At 44.6% G+C, this 21,616-nt stretch overlaps 1 protein-coding gene across 1 annotated transcript in view; it reads right to left on the bottom strand.

Moving 5' to 3' along the window:
• usp19 (ubiquitin specific peptidase 19) overlaps nucleotides 1-21,002 on the bottom strand; it is a 214,086-nt gene extending 193,084 nt beyond the window's left edge. Inside the window, exon 1 of the mRNA XM_069942399.1 lies at nucleotides 20,670-21,002. The gene's annotated coding sequence lies outside the window, so the exon portion shown is untranslated. The remainder of the gene's footprint in view (nucleotides 1-20,669) is intronic.
• Between the last annotated feature and the right edge of the window lie 614 nt (nucleotides 21,003-21,616).

Genomic DNA, 21,616 nt, shown 5'->3' with positions numbered 1-21,616 from the left:
TGATGCCGGTAGAGGACCCATGATTCGGAGCCGAACAGGAGTGTGGGTATGATAACGGCTCTGTATACGCTTATCTTTGAGGTTTTTCAGTTGGTTGTTTTTCCAGACTCTTTTGTGTAGTCTTCCAAAGGCGCTATTTGCCTTGGCAAGTCTGTTGTCTATCTCGTTGTCGATCCTTGCATCTGATGAAATGGTGCAGCCGAGATAGGTAAACTGATTGACCGTTTTGAGTTTTGTGTGCCCAATGGAGATCTGGGGGGGCTGGTAGTCATGGTGGGGAGCTGGCTGATGGAGGACCTCAGTTTTCTTCAGGCCGACTTCCAGGCCAAACATTTTGGCAGTTTCCGCAAAACAGGATGTCAAGCGCTGAAGAGCTGGCTCTGAATGGGCAACTAAAGCGGCATCGTCTGCAAAGAGTAGTTCACGGACAAGTTGCTCTTGTATCTTGGTGTACAAATAGACCCCAAGACAATATGAAGGTGTGGTAGAAAGTGTGCTGACCGACTGCATCATGGTCTGGTATGGGGACACCAATACCCCCGAGTGTAAAACTCTCCAAAAGGTATCAGAGGCAAAACCCTCCCCACTATTGAGTATATCTACAGGAACGCTGCCGTGGAAGGGCAGCAGCAATTATCAAAGACCCACACCACCCATCACACGCTCTGTTCTGGCTGCTGCCATTAGCGAAGAGGTATAGGTGCCACAAGACTCACCAGGTTCAGGAACAGCTGCTACTCCACCGTCAGTCTCCTCAGGGACCAATGACGTGGGTAGGAAGGGTGAGGAGGTCCTGCAAGGGGCTCAAGGAGTTGGACGCTAGGTTAAAGGTCAGGACCTCCAGGGTTGTGATCTCAGGATTACTACCCGTGCCACATGCTAGAGATGTTAGAAATAGGAGAATAATGCAACTTAACACATAGCTAAAGACAACGTGTAGGAGGGAGGGGTTATTGGGCTCACTTTCTGAGAAAGTGGGATCTGTTTTGACAGGATGGTTTGCATCTGAACTGGAGGGGGACTAATATCCTTGTGGAAAGGTTTGCTAGTGTTGCTCCAGTGTGTTTAAACTAGATTTGTATGGGAATGAGAACTGAAGTGCCAGAGCATATAGAAGAGTGGAGGGGTGAAAAGATGATGTGAAAATTGCATGCACTGTTAGAAGTCAACGGATTGTACATGGTTGAAATGTTATCATGTGCATCTATTTCAATGCAAGGAGTATTATAGGAAAGGCAGACGAGCTTAGAGCATGGACTGGCTTGAGGAATTATGACATTGTGGGCATTAGATTTCATATTTCAGATTTATTGTCAAAGTACATACCTACATCACAATCAATCCGGATCTTCTTTTTTCTGAGGGTGAGGCAGAATAAAGACTTATTGGTAGTGCAAAAAAAACTGTACACAGCGCAAACATGTAAACAAACTGACTATGCAAAAGAGAGATTAAATAAAATGAACAAATAAGAGACCTTAAATGAATCCCTGATTGAGTTTGTTGTTGAGGAGTCTGATGGTGGAGGGGTAGCAGCTGTTCCTAAACTTGGTAGTGCGAGTCTTGTGGTACCTATACCTCTTTCCTGATGACAGCGGTGGGAAAAGAGTGTGTGCTGGGTGGTGTGGGTCCTTGATTGCTGCTGCTCTCCAATGGCAGCGGAACTTGTAGATGTTCTAGATAGTGAGGAAGGTTTTGCCTTTGATGTCCTGGGCTGTATCCACTACCTTTTGTAGGGCTTTACTAGACCATGATGCAGCTGGGCAGCACACTTTCCACTCCACATCTGTAGAAATTTGCCGGGGTTTCCGATGTCATGCCAAACTCCTAAAGGTGCTGACATGCTTTTTTCACAATGCCATTAGTGTGTTGGGTCCAGGTAAGATCCTCCGAGATAGCAACTCCCAAAAACTTAAACTTGCTCACCCTCTTCACCTCTGATCCCCCAATGATTACTGGATTGCATAACTTTGGCTTTCCCTTCCTGAAATCAACAATCAGCTCTTTAGTTTTGATGACACAGAGTACAAGGTTGTTTGGGAACCATACAGCCAAGTTTCAATCTCCCTCCTGCATAGTGTCTCATCTCCTTTCTTTACACAACCCACTCCTGTGGTATGGTCAGGAAATTGTAGATAGTGTTATTGCTGTGGTGAGCCACACAGTCATAAGAGTAAAGTGAGTAGAGCAGGGGGCTACCAAGTTCATGACCACACTCATGGAGTTGTATTATAGACCACCGAATAAGCAACGAGAATTGGAGGAGCAAATCTGTAGAGAGACAGGAGACAGCTGCAGGAAACACAAGGTTGTGATAGAAGGAGATTTTATTTTCTGCATAATAACTGTAACTTCCATACTGTAAAAGGGCTGGATGGCATGGAGTTCGTCAAATGTGTTCAGGAAAGTTTTCTAAATCAATATATAGAGTTACCAACTGGACAAAGTGTATATTGGATCTCCTATTAGGGAACGAGACAGGACAGGTGATAGAACATTTTGGGTCCAGTGATCATAATACCATTAGTTTTAAGTTAATTATGGAGAAGGATGGATCTGGGGCTTGGGTTGAGATTCTACATTGGAGAAAGGCCAATTTTGAGGAAATGAGAAAGGATCCAGAATGTGTTGATTGGGATAAATTATTTTTGGGCAAGGATGTGCAAGGTAGGTGAAGGACCTTCAAAGGTGAAATTTTGAGCATACAGAGTTTGTATGTTCCTGTCAGGATTAAAGGCAAGGTTAGTAGGCTCAAGAAACCTTGACTTTCAAGGGATAATGGGGATCTGGTTTGGAAGAAGAGAGGTGTATTATAAGTATAGGCAATGTGGAGTAAATGAGGTACTTAAGTATAAAATATGCAAGGAAAACTTCAAGAAAGAAATCAGAAAGGCTAAAAAGACATGAGGTTGCTTTGGCAGACAATGTGAAAGGAAGTCCCAAGTGTTTCTACAGCTAGAAGGGACAAAATTTGTCCCCTTGAAGATCAGAGTGCTCACTTTGTATGGAGTCAAAAGAGATGGGAGAGATGTTAAAATGTTTTTTTTACCAAATCAGTATTCATTTAGGAAACAGACGAAGAGTCGTGGGAAGTAAGGCAAACAAGCAGTGAGGTAATGGAATCTATACAGATTAAAGAAGAGGAAGTGCTTGCTGTCTTAAAGCAAATAAGGGTGGATAAATACCCAGGGCCTGACAAGATATTCCCTTGGACCTTGAGGGAAGCTAGTGTAGAAATTGCAGGGGCTCTGGCAAAAATATTTAAAATGTCCTTAGCCTTAGTCCTTAAAATACAATGCCAGATGATTGGAGAGGAGCTCACATTGTTTAAAAAAGGCTCCAAAAGTAACCCTGGAAATTATAGGCCCATGAGCCTGACATCAGGAGTAGTTAAGTTATTGGAAGCTGTTCTGAGAGATCAGATATACAATTATTTGGATGGTCAGGAACCGATTAGGTATAGTCAACATGGCTTTGTGTATGGTAGGTCATGTTTAACCCATCTGAGAGTTTTTTGATATTACCAGGATAGTTGATGAAGGAAAGGTAAAGCCTCCATTATTGTAATGTGATACTAGATAGAATGCAACATACATGATATTCTTTAACTTTTGTCTGCTGGAAGGTAAACAGAGAGTCGCCACTTTGTCCAGCTCCCCCTCACAGAAACCTAAGGCTGTGGATGTTGTCCATGCACTTTAGTAAGGCCTTTGACAAGGTCCACATGGGAGGTTAATCTGGAAGGGTCATACGCTAGGTATTCATAGTGAAGTAGTGAACTGGCTGGACGGGAGAAGCCAGAGGGTAGTAAATTTTCAAAGCTTGCAGAGGGATCTGGACCAGCTGGAAAAATGGGCTGAAAAATGGCAGATGGAATTTAATGCAAACAAGTGTGAGGTATTGTATTTTGGAAAAGGACAAGCCAAGAAAGGGCATACACAGTGAATGGTCAGGCATTGAGGAGTGTGGTAGATCAGAGGGATCTGGGAATAGATACATAATTCCTTGAAAGTGGTGTCACAGGTGAATAGCGTTGTAAAGAGAGTTTTCGGCATATTGGTCTTCATAAATCAAAATATAGGAGTTGGGATGTTATGGTAAAGTTGCAGAAGACATTGGTGAGGCCAAACTTGGAGTATTGTTTGCAGTTTTAGTCACCAAACTACAGGAAAGAAATAAGATGGAAAGAGTGCAGATGTTGTCTGGACTTCAGGAACTGAGTTAAAGGGAAGGGTTAAACAGGCTATGAGGGGGATTAGTAAATGTAGATAGGCTTCTTCCATTGAAGGTAGGTGAGATACAAACCAGAAGACATGGGTTAAGGGTGAAAGGGACAAGTTTAGGTGAACATGAGGGGGAACTTCTTCACAGAGAGAGTGGTGGGAGTGTGGAATGAACTGCCAGCTGAAGTGGTGAATGTGGGCTCAATTTTAACATTTAACAGGAATTTGGATAAGTACATAAATGGGAGAGGTAAGAAGGGCTATGGACTGGTGCAGGTCAGTGAGGCCGCACCCGGAGTACTGCAAGCAGTTCTGGTCTCCTTACTTAAGAGATAGGCTGACATTGAAGGGAGTGCAAAGATGGTTCACCAGGTTGAATCTCAAGGTAAATGGGTTAACCTTCGAAGAGAGATCGAGTCAGCTGGGATATACAGTGGAATTCAAAAGAGAGAATCTTACAGTAATATAAAATTATGAAAAGAATATGTAAGAAAGAGACAAGAAATTTGTTTCCACTGGCAGACGAGACTAGAACTAGGGGCTATGTCCTCTAGATTCAAGAGATTTTGGATAGAGATGAGGAACTGCTTTTCCCAGAATAGTGAATTTGTGGAATTCACTGCCCAAAATAGTAGTAGTGGTTATCTCATTAAATATAATTAATACAGTTAGATAGATTTTTGCATAATAGGGAAATTAAGAGGTTGTGGGGAGAAGGCAGGTAGATGAGCTGAGTTCACAGCCACATCAGCTGTGATTTTATTAAATGGCGGAGATTACCTGACAAGCCAGATGACCGACTCCTGCTTCTATTTCTTGTGATCTCAACTGACATGCGCTGGCCTCAACAAAGTATGCACTGACAATTACAAGTTTATAGTTTTAAAGTTTATTTGTCACATTATACCTCGTACAGTGGAAAGAATTTTTGTGAGCAGACTAAAAGACTACCTATAACATTTGCCTTACTCTGCAAAAAGCACATTTACAGAGAATTGGTTTTAACACAAGAAATAGCATTAACAATGAAGCAAGGCTGTGTTCTCGCACCAACCCTCTTTTCAATCTTCTTCAGCATGATGCTGAACCAAGCCATGAAAGACCCCAACAATGAAGACGCTGTTTACATCCGGTACCGCACGGATGGCAGTCTCTTCAATCTGAGGCGCCTGCACGCTCACACCAAGACACAAGAGAAACTTGTCCGTGAACTACTCTTTGCAGACGATGCCGCTTTAGTTGCCCATTCAGAGCCAGCTCTTCAGCGCTTGACGTCCTGCTTTGCGGAAACTGCCAAAATGTTTGGCCTGGAAGTCAGCCTGAAGAAAACTGAGGTCCTCCATCAGCCAGCTCCCCACCATGACTACCAGCCCCCCCACATCTCCATCGGGCACACAAAACTCAAAACGGTCAACCAGTTTACCTATCTTGGCTGCACCATTTCATCAGATGCAAGGATCGACAATGAGATAGACAACAGACTCGCCAAGGCAAATAGCGCCTTTGGAAGACTACACAAAAGAGTCTGGAAAAACAACCAACTGAAAAACCTCACAAAGATAAGCGTATACAGAGCCGTTGTCATACCCACACTCCTGTTCGGCTCCGAATCATGGGTCCTCTACCGGCATCACCTACGGCTCCTAGAACGCTTCCACCAGCGTTGTCTCCGCTCCATCCTCAACATCCATTGGAGCGCTTTCATCCCTAACGTCGAAGTACTCGAGATGGCAGAGGTCGACAGCATCGAGTCCACGCTGCTGAAGATCCAGCTGCGCTGGGTGGGTCACGTCTCCAGAATGGAGGACCATCGCCTTCCCAAGATCGTGTTATATGGCGAGCCCTCCACTGGCCACCGTGACAGAGGTGCACCAAAGAAGAGGTACAAGGACTGCCTAAAGAAATCTCTTGGTGCCTGCCACATTGACCACCGCCAGTGGGCTGATATCGCCTCCATCCATGCATCTTGGCGCCTCACAGTTTGGCGGGCAGCAACCTCCTTTGAAGAAGACCGCAGAGCCCACCTCACTGACAAAAGGCAAAGGAGGAAAAACCCAACACCCAACCCCAACCAACCAATTTTCCCCTGCAGCCGCTGCAACCGTGTCTGCCTGTCCCACATCGGACTTGTCAGCCACAAACGAGCCTGCAGCTGACGTGGACTTTTACCCCCTCCGTGGATCTTCGTCCGCGAAGCCAAGCCAAAGAAAAAAAAAGCAGCAAGAGAAGGCCACCCGACCCTTCAAGCCTGCTCTGCCATTCAATAAGATCATGGCTATTCAGATAATATGCTCATCTCCACCAACCTGCCTTTTCCCCAAATTACTTAATTCCCCGACTTTGCAAAAATCAATCCAACCTTGTCTTCACTGAGGTAGCTTCCACTGCTTCAATGGGCAGAGAATTCCATAGATTCACCACCCTCTGGGAAAAGCAAATTCCTCCTCATCCCCCTCCTAAATCCTGGATCTTGAGGCTATGACCCTTAGTTCTAGATTCCCCCACCAATGGGAACAACTTACCTACCTCTATCTTATCTATTCCTTTCATCATTTTATATTTCTATAAGATCCCCTCTCATTCTTCTGAATTCAAGCAAGTTTAGCTCTAGAGTACTTAATCTATCCTCATAGGCTAAATCCCACCCCCGCCTCTCTGGAATCAATCTGGTGAACCTCTTTGGACTGTCTCCAAACCCAGCAGATCCTTCCTCACTTATTGAGACCAGAACTGCATGCAGTACTAGTACCTCGTACAATTACAGCACAACTTCCCTGTTTCTAAATTCAATCCCTCCAGCAATGAAGGGCAACATTCCATTTGTCTTCATTATTTTTGTTATATTTTAAATATATTTTACAATCTTAAGGTACGCAGATATTGTTACAACCCTTCTAAATAGAAGAAAGGTAAAATTCATCTGAGATAAATGAAGTGGGTCGTGGCACAGATGACATGCTCTTGTTTCGTGTATTTTTCATTTAACTTTATGTTACTCTGGGTTTATATTTGGTTCCTTTAAGGGTCGGTGACTCTATAGATTTTTGGTTCTTTATGTTTGTTTCATTTACATCATCTTTTCTTTGTGGTATTAGGAGGGAAGGGAGAGGGGTCAAAAATGGACTCTGAATGTAATATATAATTGTTTGAAAAGACTGTATTGTGGTTTTGGAATTGTGAGAGTCTTGGAAATCAAAAATAAAATATTCAAAATATATATTTAACAATCAACAATCCCCTCCCTCCACCCCCTTCCTTCTATACAAGTCCATTTGAACAGAAAAAAACGAAGAAAAAGAAACAAAAAAAATCATCCCATTGTCAGTGTGTACAGTAAAACATATGAATATACGATAATATCAGTGTTAAACCTTTACAGAGGTCTACTGGCTGGCCAGTACCAATTGTAACCCTATATTGGCACCATTGAGGTACCTATATGCTGCCAAATTTTTAAAGAAGATTTTATATCTTTTCCTGAGATTGTATGTGACTTTTCAAGTGAGATGCTGCTATTCATCTCTGAAGACCGCCTATCCATGAGTAGATGGGAGTCAGACTTCTATGTTACTGCTATGCACTTCCTGGCCACACACAAGGCAATTTCTGCCAATTTAATTTGAGAATTAGTTAGTGATCAACCAACCGTGGTAAAGTTCCCCAGAAGACAAACTCTTGGTCTACTGGGAAGGTGTCTCCCGTGATCTTGGTTAGGGTATCACAGAGGACAGGCCAGAAGGGCTTCTCTTTCATGCAAAGTCAGGTAGAATGTGAAAAGAAACCAATCTCTACACCACATCAAAAGCACATCTCTGATAATTAAGGTTTATTTTGGTGTCAATTCTGTGGGGTGAGGTACAGTTGATGGACAAAATTATAATGGACCAATCTATATCTGGCTTTGATAGTAGCCATCATACTTCCCTGACGTAGATCTGACCAGAGTTAATTGTTGTGTCTAAGTCTGACTCGCATCTCATCCAAGATTATGCAAACATGGCTTCAGGCTCCCACTCATCAATTTAAAAAAAATACATTCGAGAAATAAACATATACATTTCCTTCATGGAGTAGTTTATTCTCTTCAACGAATTCTATTTGCCTTCTTGTTGGCCTGCTGCACCTGCAAACCAATCTTTTGCGATTCATGCACAAGCATCCCCAAGGCCTTCTGCATGGCAGCACACTGCAATCTCTTGCTATTTAAATATTAATCTGTTTTTCCATCTTCCTTCCAAAGTGGGCAACCTCACACTTACCACATTATACTCCATCTGCCAGACCCTTGCCCATTCACTTAAATTTTTTAATTTTAGACACGCAGCATGGCACTTTCTGCCCACGGGTCCATGCCACCCAATTAACCTACAATCACCAGTACATTTTTTGAAGGGTGGGAAGAAACCAGAGCCCCCAGGGAAAACCCACAAAAACATGGAGAGAACATTCAAACTTCTTCCAGACAGCGCAGGATTTGAACCCCAGTCCCAATCTCTGACACCATAAAGGCTTTGTGCTAACTACTACGCCAAATCTGCTGCCTCAAACCTCTCCCCTCCCTCTCCCCTCCCTCTCCCCTCCCTCTCCCCTCCCTCTCCCCTCCCTCTCCCCTCCCTCTCCCCTCCCTCTCCCCTCCCTCTCCCCTCCCTCTCCCCTCCCTCTCCCCTCCCTCTCCCCTCCCTCTCCCCTCCCTCTGCAGACTCTCCATATCCTCTGCACCATTTGATTTTCCACTCAATTTCATGTAATCAACAAACTGCACTCTGTCTCCCTCTTCCAGATCATTTATGTATATTGTGAACAGTTGTGGGCCTAGCACTGACCCCTGCGGCACCCCACTCACCACTAATGGCCAACCAGTAAAACACCCCTGTAACCAAACTCACCCCCAATTCCATGTATCTTCTTCTGTAAAAGTCTTTTATTTTATTGAATGGCTTCTGGAAATTCAATGAACAATGTTCATCTTCTCCTCTCTATCTACCGCGCTCATTTACATCCTCAAGGACTCCAGCAAGTTCAATAAAACAGGACTTGGCTTTGCTGAATCTATGTTGCATCTGCCTGATGAATCCATTTCACTCAAGATGTTTCACTATTTCTTCTTTAATAATAGCTTCAAGCATTTTCTCAACTACAGATGTTAAACTAACTGTCCTATAGTTCCCTGCTTTTTCCCTACATCCTTTTTCAAATGTGGCCTGACATTCACCATTGTCCAATCCACCAGGATCTGCCCAGAGTCCAGGGAATTTTGGTAAATAATTGCCCAATCTATGACTATAATTGCCATTTCTTTCAGTACCCTGGGATGCATTCCATCAGGACCAGGGGACATTTATCTTTGGACCCACAAGTTTGCTCAGTGATGGCTATTGCAGGTCCTCACTCCTATCATATCCAGAATATCTGTCTGGCATGGTAGACATGTCCTCCACCGCGAATACCAACACAAAATAGTAATTCAAAGCCTCAGCCATTTCCTCAATATCCATTATCAATTCCACATTCTCATCCTCCAAGGGTGAATCTTCACTTTACCATCCTTTTGGACTTTATATAATTATAAAAACTTTTATTGTCAGTTTTTATATTTTATGCCAATTTTTTTCAGTCTACCTTCCCTCTCTTTATTGCTCGTTTGGTGGCTCTTTGTTGCTTTTTAAAGTTTTCCCAATCTTCTGATTTCCCACTGCTCTTGACGACTTTGAACGCACAAGCTTTTAGTTTGATGCCTTCCTTTATTTCCTTAGTTATCCAAGGCTGTCTGTCCCCACCCATACTGTCTTTGCTTCGGACTGGAATATACTTTTGTTGAGCCCTGTGAAAAAAATCTCTTTGAAAGTCTTCCTCAACCATCCCTACATAGAGCCTGCATTCCCAGTCTACCCTGGCCAACTCCCCCCTCATCATTTCCCTTGTTTAGGTATAATACACTGGTTTAGACCAAACTATTGAACCCTCCATTTCTGTGAGAAACTCATTCAAACTGTGATCACTCTTTCCAAGAGGATCCCTAATTTTACCTGTCTCATTGCACAGGATCAGATCCAAGATAGCATGTTCCCTTGTAGGTTCAGTAAAATGCTGTCATGGACACATTCTATGAATCCTTAACATTGCCTCGACCAACCTGATTCCCCAGTCTATGGTGATGTTAAAGTCCCCCACAATAAATGCTGTTCCACCCTTACATGCCTCCAATATTTCTTGGTTTGCAAAAAGATCAATCAGCATCAAGCAAGGGCAGCACGATAGCACAGTTATTGGGTGAGTTCAGGAGCCTGATGGCTGTGAGGAAGAACCGGTCTTTAGTCCTAATGGTGCATGATTTCACTCTTAAGCCTTCTCGCCAATGGGAGGAGGGAGAAGAGTTGTAATGGGTCCATCAGTGTGCTGGCTGCTTTTCCAAGGCAGTACATGCAGCTCATGAGCCATTAGAAATTTATTCTCAGAATTTTTTTTAATCCCAACTTTCAACCTGATTTGTGCACTAAGATTCCACAGTTCCTCTATTCCATTTAAAGAACTTGTCACATTCAAAGTGTTATTTTTTTTTCCCAAGTTAAGAAGGGTACAGGAGAGAGAGTGAAAATTATCTGTTTTCAACTCCTGGTACATCAGCAAATCAGGCCTTGTCATTCATCCCAGACTCAGCAGCTTCAACACTAAATTTAAACAGCCACATCATTGTGTATTCAATGTATATGCAAGAGTAAAAGGATTAAAATACCATGGGAAAGCAGAATTTATCACAACCAGCTAAGGCAAAAGATATGAACAGTAGCAAGGTAGTGGTGGGGAAAAAAAAAACTGTCAAATAGATTCAAAAACAAAAGACCTCTCCAACCAATTTATTGCAAACAAGCTATCCCTCAGGCCATGACACTCGATCTTCAAGTGTCTTTAACACAGGCAGCACCATCCTGAAAGCAAACTATTCAGCTCAGAGCACAACATTCCCTAAAAGCACAGTGAATGGAAAGAAGGACCTTAACAGCTACCAACATTCCATTCTGTAATCCTTTGATCAGCATCAAATGAAATGAAGGCTACAAAGATGGCATTACAATACGGGCCAGTTTTGATTGTTACAAATGAAATGAAGGCTACAAAGATGGCATTACAATACGGGCCAGTTTTAATTGTTGCAAATGAAATGAAGGCTACAAAGATGGCATTACAATACTGGCCAGTTTTGATAGTTACAAATGAAATGAAGGCTACAAAGATGGCATTACAATACGGGCCAGTTTTAATTGTTGCAAATGAAATGAAGGCTACAAAGATGGCATTACAATACGGGCCAGTTTTAATTGTTGCAAATGAAATGAAGGCTACAAAGATGGCATTACAATACTGGCCAGTTTTGATAGTTACAAATGAAATGAAGGCTACAAAGATGGCATTACAATACGGGCCAGTTTTAATTGTTGCAAATGAAATGAAGGCTACAAAGATGGCATTACAATACGGGCCAGTTTTAATTGTTGCAAATGAAATGAAGGCTACAAAGATGGCATTACAATACTGGCCAGTTTTGATAGTTACAAATGAAATGAAGGCTACAAAGATGGCATTACAATACGGGCCAGTTTTAATTGTTGCAAATGAAATGAAGGCTACAAAGATGGCATTACAATACGGGCCAGTTTTAATTGTTGCAAATGAAATGAAGGCTACAAAGATGGCATTACAATATGGGCCAGTTTTGATTGTTATAAATGGTTTTTTTTTCCAGTTACCTTGTCATCAAAACACACCTATGTTAAACATGCTAACAATTAAACTCAACTTCCCACAATCATGTTGAGAAGAAAAAGGGTGTAACAGTGATTGCAAATTTAAAAGATAAAATTCAATTTATATGAAAGTTCCTGTGAATCAACACACCATTACAAATCGATCCCAGTGGGTAATATGAAATCAAAAAGGAGTTTTAAAAAGTAATAACCACCTTTAGCTCCACACACTTAATCTATAGAACAGGCACTGAACTATTTATTTTGGAGATAGAAAGATCACCGATTTGAAAGTGTAATTTTTTTGTACATTGATAAAAGGGCTCCTCACCAACATCCTTTCCCAAGTTTCACTCTGCTTTGGTTGAAATTTTACAGTATTATTTGATCAGTTGATTTGTCAGCAACTTCACCCAGATCAGTTGGGCTGATTTCTTCTTTTTTCTTTTGCCAATCATGCAATTATCCTCCAATCACTATTAACATGGTATTAATTTGCAAATGAATTTCTCAACAAATAAATCTGCCCTTGTACACCATTAAACTATGCCTTGTGGCATACCACTGCAGGGCCAATGGGCTTTGTTCTTCATCTTTTTCCTGAAACTGAATTGACATTTCCCACTGCCACATTATGTTCTGAAGTTATAAACTGCCATGGTTGTAGGTCCTGAATAATGACATGGAACAGTATGAACTGGTTCTAGAATGTACTGCACAATGCTGTCAGTTAAATTATTAATTTAGACATACAGCATGGTAACAGACCATTTCAGCCCATGAGTTCATGCCACCCAATTTACACTCCATTAATATGGGCCAGGAGGAAACCCAAGCAGACACAGAGAACGTACAAACTCCTTACAGACAGCGTGGGATTCAAACCCCAGTCCAGTCGCAATCATTGGCGCTGTTAAGGTGTTGCATGAACCGCTATGATGAACTATAACAAATTTTGAAAGATGGAATCACTTTTCATGCGGGGGCATTTACATGGCGTATTTAACTCAGCAAATAACAGCATACCCAACAAAGCATGGCACTGAGTAATGTTAAATGAGTGACAAAAGCCTGATGAGGGAGGATTAACAGGGCCCTAAAAAAATGCCAAAGGTATGACAACCAATGGATCAAAGAGGGAGAGGAATGGGAATTCAGAGCCTGAAGGGTAATCAGGGCTCAAATAGATGACAGAGATGGAGGAAGATTTACAAATTCTCTGACAATACCATGGTAGTGGGTTGCATAAAAAGGGGCAATAAGTCCACATAGAGAGAGATTGAAACTTGGCTGAATGGTGCACAACGACACACTCAATGTCACCAAAACCAAGGAGCTGATTGTTGACTTCAGGAAAGGAAAACCAGAGGTGCACAATCCAGTGATCATTGGGGAATCAGAGGTACATAGGGTGAGGAAATTTAAGTTCTTGGCAGACACCATCTCAGAGGATCTTTCCTGGAGCCAACACACTAATGGCATCATGAAAAAAGCACATCAGCACTTCAGGAGTTTGCGAAGGTTTGAAATGACATCAGAAACCCAAGCAAATTTTGACAGATGTGTGGTGGAAAGTGTGCTGACTGGCTGCACCATGGTCTGGTATGGGGAATGCCAAAACCCCTGACTAGAAAGCCCTGCAAAAGGTAGTGGACACAGTCCAAGACATCACAGACAAAACTCTCCCTACCATCCAGACCATCTACATAAAACACTGCCATCAGAGAGCAGAAGCAATCCATATGATCTGCTCTTGCTGCTGCCATCAGGAAAGAGGTAGAGGTGCCACCAGGTTCAGGAACAGCTCCCACACCTCCACCATAGGACTTCTCACCAATAAACTCAATCAGAGACTCATTTAAAGAATTGCTTTTGCACTTTAAAAACAAATTGTCTGTATTGCAGTTTACATGTTGGTTTACATTTCTTCACAATGTAAAAAAATATGTATTTTCTGGAGTTTTTTTATTGCACTATCAAAAAGTGGTAATTCTGCCTCGCCCGCAGGAAAAAGAATCTCAGGGTTGTTTGTGATGTTATGTATGCACTTTGACAATAAATCTGAAATTTTGAAAACAGGGAGAGAGAAGGGAAACATGGGAGGTGGATAAAAATTAATGACCATGAAGAAATGACAGCACATAGAACAACAAGCATGAGTGATTGGGATTGTGTACGAGCTGAGGGTTTGAATGAGCTCAGGTTAAGAAGGCGCAAGGTTGAGGACAGAAAATCCAATGAGGAGATGAGTTTCAGAAGCAAATGACCTGATATAATGTTTGTGGCACAGGTGAAATAAAACAAGTATGGTTTGAAATGTGAAATACAATCCACTAGAGGAACTCAGTGGGTCAAACACCATCAATGGGAGAAAAAGAATGGTCAATGTTTCGAGCCAAAGTTGAAGCCATTGTACAGAAGACAAGGTAGCAGGGGTCAAACAGAGACTCCACACAGGACTATCAAACCAGGCAGAGGTGAAACAGAAAAAACATAGAAATCATAGAAGATAGGAGCAGGTAATTCGGCCTTTCGAGCCTGCTCCATCATTCAATGAGATCATGGCTGATCTTAAAGTTCAGTACCCCGTCCCCGCCTTCTCTCCATAACCCCTAATTCCCCTATATTGAATAAATACATCTAATTCCCTCTTAAATATATTCAATGAACCTGCCTCTACTGCCCTCTGTGGCAATGAATTCCACAGATTCACCACCCTCTGGGTAAAGAAATTCCTCCTCATCTCGGTCCTAAATGGCTTGCCTATTATCCTCGAACCATGGCCCCGGGTTCTGGACTCCCCCACCATTGGAAGCATCCCTTCCGCATCTATTCTGTCCAGTCCTGCCAGAATTTTATATGTTTCTATAAGATCTCCTCTCAATCTTTCCTCAAGTTATTCCTGCCATTCCAGGTATCAGCCTGGTGAATCGCCTTTACACTCCCTCCACTGCAAGATCATCCTTCCTTAGATAAGGTGACTAAAACTGCACACAATACTCCAGGTGTGGTCTCACCAAGGCTCTGTACAGCTGCAGTAAGGTATCCTTATTCCTATACTCAAACCCTCTTGATATGAAGGCCAACATACCATTTGCCTTTTTAACCGCCTGCTGTACCTGCATGCTCGCCTTCAGTGACTGGTGCACAAGAACCCCTAGGTCCCTCTGCACTTCCCCATCTCCCAATCTATTGCCATTCAAATAGTAATCTGCCCTCCAGTTTGTATTACCAAAGTGGATAACCTCACATTTATCCACATTGTAGTGCATTTGCCATGTATCTGCCCAGTCCCCCATTTTATCCAAATCACACTGGAGCTTCCTTACACCCCTCTTTAGTGCACACAAACCCTCCTAGCTTAGTGTCGTCTGCAAATTTGGAGATATTACATCCAATCCCCTCAGCTAGATCATTAATGTAAATTGTGAACATCTGGGGTCCCAGTACAGATCCCTGTGGCACCCCACTGGTCACCACCTGCCACTCAGAAAACGAGCCATTTATCCCAACGGTCTTCTATCTGCCAGCCAGTTCTCAGTCCACATCAATACCTTGCCCCCAATCCCATGAGCCTTGATTTTGCATGCCAGTCGTTTATGTGGGACCTTATCGAAGGCCTTTTGGAAGTCCAGGTACACCACATCCACTGGCTCTCCCCCACCTATTTTACCTGTCACCATCTCAGAATTCCAATAGATTTGTCAAGCACAATTTACCTTTTGTAAATCCATGTTGACTCTGTCCGATCCCTTCTCTGCTAGTCAGTCATATGCTCCGCTATTACATCCTTAATAATGGATTCCATCATTCTGCCCACTAATGATGCGAGGCTCACTGGCCTATAATTCCCCGCTTTTCCTCTACCCCCCTTTTTAGCTACCCTCCAATCATGGACAGTGGCAGAGGACCACCAGATGCCAGAGGAAGGAAAAGAGAGCAAAAAAAATGGTCAGGTGGAGGAAGACGAGTCAGGTGGAATAGGCTGGGTGATTAGATTACAAAGGCTGCCAGTGCTGGAACTTGATAAGTAGAGAAGGCATAAAGAGAGCAGATGGAACAAAGAGGAAGGGGATGAAAAGGGGATGGTTGGAAAGGGGAAGAGCAGAAGGAATACAGAAGAGAGTGGATTCATTACCTGAAATTAGAAAATACTATTTGCATAACAATGAGCTGCAGACTTTCCGAGCAGAAAACGAGATGCTGCTCCTCCAGTTTATGTTAGCCTCACTCTGACAGCGGAGAAAACCTACAATAGATAGGTCAGTATGGGAAGTGGAGTTAAAATGGCATGCAACCGGGAGCTCAAGATGCCCATTGCGGACAGTAGAGGCTCCGTGAAAAGGTCCTCGTGGCTGAGGAATCAAGAACAAGGGGCCACCTTATCAGAATAAGGGGGAGCCTGTATCATTTTGAGATGATGGGGGAAGGCCTTCATACAGGGAATGGCTCAAAGGTCTTGGCCTGCCCTTATTTTTTATTTCAATTGCAGATTGGAGAATGTAACTAAGCAGTACAGAAAAAAGGTGCAAGTATTTATCTGTACAATGGATGGGCCATTGAAAGAACATAATTACATGATAACGACATGCAAGGAAATTGAATTTGGTGTTGGTTTAGAGCAGATGTGGGCAACCTACGGCCCACAATCCAAATTTATCCAACCCAATGCAAAAGTACCATGTGCACCCAACCCACTGAGACAAGTAGTATTGGCAGTCCGGGTGCTCAGGAAGCAAGTACAGGCTGCAATTCTCAGCCTTTGGAGTGTTTTTCTTTTCATTCTTAATAAGGATGGTGAGTGAATAAATATTCTGCCAGTTTTAATTTCTTGTGACTTTCTTGTGTTAAAGTCGCACAGAGCTTTTTCCACTCTAGAGTAGCATCAGAAGGGGAGCGCATTACTGCGGAGTGTTTTTGTTTAAATGTGGTTCTGTCAGCCTTGCGGCTGTTGGATGCTCACAGACATTTTGTCCCCAAGTGTCAGGCTGCTGCTCCAGTCTATAATACCTTGTACTCAAGCAGCTGGACTTGGGTGATGTAATTATGTACAATAGCCACCACTTGCTCCTGCTGGTGAAAATGCACGTGATTGGGGTAGATCGTTAACATGCTGACAGAAAGCATGGAGGAAAGTTTTGAAAAGGCAAATGTGATCATCAAAGCCATTCACCCCCCCCAGAAATCTGGTACGAAGCCGAAAGGGGTTTCTTGGGAGCTTTTCAAGTCTGCTTCGCTGTGTGTGTTCAGCAATCTGACACTGTATGTCACTGCCATCAATTGCTTTTTGAAGGATGTTCTTCCCTGTCACTTAAAAATCTTTTGCTTCCCATTTCTCAATGATCCAATTAACTGCATTCGCAAATTTTTTTTTTTTTTTATTTGTCTCGGAGTGTTCTCGGAGAGGAGACCAGTACTCTGACTTCACCAAATCGATCTACCTACTACAGACCATTACTTAAAGATCGAACAATCGACTTGGGGACATTTTTTATAGATACACAGTACTTATTTAATTTACGGTAGCATCAGTGCGGCCTGCAGTTCAACCAGTGACACAGCATCCAGCCCACACATGGTAAAAGGTTGCCCGCTCTGGATGGATTAGTAAGGTTGACTGCACTGTTTTTAAGTTTGTCACATTATACCTAGTGAGAAGTGTTCTTCTACGAGCAGTGTAACAGCTGTATAAAGTCGAGTGCAGGTAAAACAGAGTAGGACAGTTGTATTTTAAAAATATTTTTTGGTTTAGCCATACAACACGGAAACAGGCCATTTCGGTCCACGAGTCTGTGCCACCCAATTAACCAACACCCCCGGTACATTTTGAAGGATACTGAAGCCCCTTGGTTAAACCCACGCAGAAAAAAGGAGAAAGTACAAACTCCTTACAGACAGCATGGGATTTGAACACCAGTCCTTTTTTCTTTTCTTTGGCTTGGCTTCACGGACGAAGATTTATGGAGGGGTAAATGTCCACGTCAGCTGCAGGCTCGTTTGTGGCTGACAAGTCCGATGCTGGACAGGCAGACACGGTTGCAGGGGAAAATTTGTGGGTTAGGGTTGGGTATTGGGTTTTTCCTCCTTTGTCTTTTGTCAGTGAGGTGGGCTCTGTGGTCTTCTTCAAAGGAGGTTGCTGCCCGCCGAACTGTGAGGCGCCAAGATGCACGGTTTGAGGCGATATCAGCCCACTGGCGGTGGTCAATGTGGCAGGCACCAAGAGATTTCTTTAGGCAGTCCTTGTACACCAGTCCTGATCCCTGGCTAACCATACCGGTCTTTTTATGAGAGGATTTATGAAAGGATTTGTTTGGAACTTGCAAGATTTCATACTTAGATTACTATTATCAAAAGGCTAGAAACTTTGAGGTTAACTATTTAGAATCAAAACATACACCAACAAACATTATATTAAAAAAAACTCACAGTGCACACCAAGTGCCCCTCATACCTTATCAGAACAAATCTGCTGAACAAACATTATACTTCTGCAACAGCCGAGACTAAACTCAAGTCCTTCACTGACTACAAAATATTTTTGGATACACAAGTCAGAAAGCATACCATACACATGAATATGTTATTTTTGTACCAAAACAATAACAGAATACAGGTTCATTTGTAAGCCTGCTCAGAATCCAATTAATAACAAGATCCAATAAATGGAAATATCTAAGATAACAACAAGAGTAACCACACTATCATCACATTCTTGTACATCTCCACACTTCACCCCACTCTAGTTACACTGGATGGAATAAATAAAAATACTTACCTCAGATTACAATATTTAAGACCCAAAATTATGTTATTTACAAAGCAGGGAGAGAGTGACATCTGGATGAGAGAGTCAAATGCTACAACAACCTGACGTAAGAAAATAAGAACCATAAAGAACTTTTACTCTGAATAGGAGTTGAGTGCCCTCTGCTCGCATGTACCCACTCTCCAGGAACCATGGCCCTGTGTCCACAAACCCAACCCAATGCCACGCCACATAAACCCACACCTAATGTCTCCAGATAAACCTGTCTCCCATAACCCAGGCCCCACATAAACCAGTCTTCCATTTCCCAGTTGCTACGAAACCAACCACCTGTATCCCAGCATCCACTAAATCCATCCCCAGGGCATCGTAACATAAAACAGCCTCTGGTAAACCATGACATACATGAATGTATCCCATGTAAATCCATCCATGTAACCCAGTGACCACATAAACCCGTCCCCATGACCCAGTGCACACACAGACCAGTTCCACAAGCACCATGAACAAGTGGCCACATAAACATGTCCCGGTGACCCAGTACACACAAAGACCAGTTCTACAGGCACCGTGACCCCGTGCCCAAACAAACCCACCCCTGAGTACCATGACCCATCCCCAAAAAAACCTCTTCTTTGCCGAACACACAGACTCAGTGACCCATAGAAACCCGCCACTGAATGTCTTGATGTAGTGACGCAAAGAAACTGACCGAGCGCCTTGACGCAGTGACCCACAGAAACCCATTCCCTGAGCACATTGTTCCAGTGACCCACAGAAACCCGTTCCCCGAGTGGCGTAACCCAGTGACACACACAAAACCGTCACCCGAGTGCTAAGACCCAGTGACCCATAGAAACACATTCCCCGAGCACTAAGACAACGAAATGCATCTACCGAGCGCTGTGACCCAGAAACCCATCTCCCAGGAACCCACAGACACCCGCCCCCTCCCCGAGCGCCGTGTCCCAGACACCCGCCCCCTCCCCGAGCGCCGTGTCCCACAGACACCCGCCCCCTCCCCGAGCGCCACAGACACCCGCCCCCAACCCGAGCGCCACAGACACCCGCCCCCACCCCGAGCGCCACAGACACCCGCTCCCCCGAGCGCCACAGACACCCGCCCCCCAGCGCCATGACCCAGTGTCAGAAGAAACTCTTTCCCTAAACGCTGTGAACCAGTGACCCACAGAAATCCTACCCCGCGAGCGCCGTGACCCAGACCCCCGCCCCCCCCGAGCGCCGTGACCCAGACCCCCGCCCCCCCCCCCGAGCGCCGTGACCCAGACCCCCCCCCGAGCGCCACAGACTCCCGCCCCCCGTGACCCAGTGCCCATAGAAAGGAACCCGTCTCCCAGCGCCATGGCCCAGTGTCCGAAGAAACTCTTTCCCTAAGCGCTGTGAACCAGTGACCCACAGAAACCCATCCCCCGAGTACTCAGACCCAGTGACTCATCTCCCAGGCAACGTGACCCAATACCCACAGAAATCCTTCCTCGCGAGCACCGTGACAACTGACACCTGCCCTCCCCCGAGAGCCGTGACCCACAGACTCCCGCCCCCCCACCACGAGCGCAACAGAATCCTGTCTCCCGAGCGCCGTGACCCAGTGCCCATAAAAACCCGTCCCCCAGTGCCTTGACCCAATGACCCACAGAAACCCATCCCCGGAGTGCTGTGACCCAATGACCCATCTCCCAGGCAACGTAACCCAGTGCCCACAGAAACCCGTCCCCTGAGCACTGTGACCCAGGAACACATTTCCCAGGCACCGTGACCCAGTGTCCATAGAAACCCGTCCCCCAGCGCTAAGACCCAGTGACCCGGTGTCCAAAGAAACCCGTCCCCCGAGCGCCGTGACCAGGTGCCCACAGAAATCAGTTCTCTAAGCGCCGTGAACCAGTGACCCACAAAACCCCATCCTGAAGCCCTCATTACCCTCGCCTTCCACACAAGCCCGCTTCCTTCCTTCAGCCCAGTTCTGCCGGCTCTCGGGCTGCCGACCGGCCCCGCTTCGTTCACATAGCCTACGCTTCAGCGCCTTGGCCTAGCTGGGTGCCGGTGTTGCGCCCTGGCTGATTGCTTCCGTCTTTGAGGTCTGCGCCGTTCCGGGACCAGGCCGCAGCTCGTCGAACAGCACTATACCCAGCACACCCACGTCGCGATGCCTCAGCTGGGCGCGGAGCGACGGACGGACCTAAACTTCCGCTGACAGGAAGTACATCACCGGGCGAAGACACTGCGCGAGACCGTGACAGCCTCACGTGACTGACCAGCCTCGCAGCTGACCGTCACAAGGGCGCGTGCGCACACCGCAGGTGACGTCATTCACGCCCGATGATGAACGCTTGGTTGGGGGAGCAGTGGCTTCGGGGCAAGATAATCGGGGGAGGGGGGTGGAGGAGAAGTCCCATTCTCCCCTCACTTTCCCCCATTCACTCCATTCTCCCCTCATCCCCATTCACTCCTTATCCCCATTCCCCCTTCCCTCCCCTTACCCCCTTCACCTCTTCCCCAATCCCCCCTCAACCTAAAAATAGTGCATTGATTATTCAGGACTCTGATGGTTTGTCTTTAGGCTCCTGTACCTTTTCCCCAATGATAGCAGAGTGAAGAGGGCATAGGCTGAGTGGAGGGGGTCTTTGAGGTTAGAGGCTGCTTTCTTAAGACACCGACTCTTATGGTGGACCGATGGAGTGAAGTCTGGTGCTATGATGCCGTTGGCTGAGTTAACAATCCTCTGCAGTTTTTTGTCCTAAGTGTTGGCACCTCTGTTCCAGACAGTGAAGCAACCAACCAGAATCTTCTCAAGGGTATACGTGTAGAGGTTTTCGAGATTCTTTGGTGACATATTGAGACTCCTCAAGCACCTCACAAAGTATTGC

The sequence above is a fragment of the Narcine bancroftii genome, chromosome 5 (assembly GCF_036971445.1).
Source record: "Narcine bancroftii isolate sNarBan1 chromosome 5, sNarBan1.hap1, whole genome shotgun sequence".
NCBI classification, from domain to species: Eukaryota; Metazoa; Chordata; class Chondrichthyes; order Torpediniformes; family Narcinidae; genus Narcine; species Narcine bancroftii.
The sequence above is the reverse complement of the archived record's forward strand: the minus strand, read 5'-3'. Positions and strand labels throughout refer to the sequence as shown.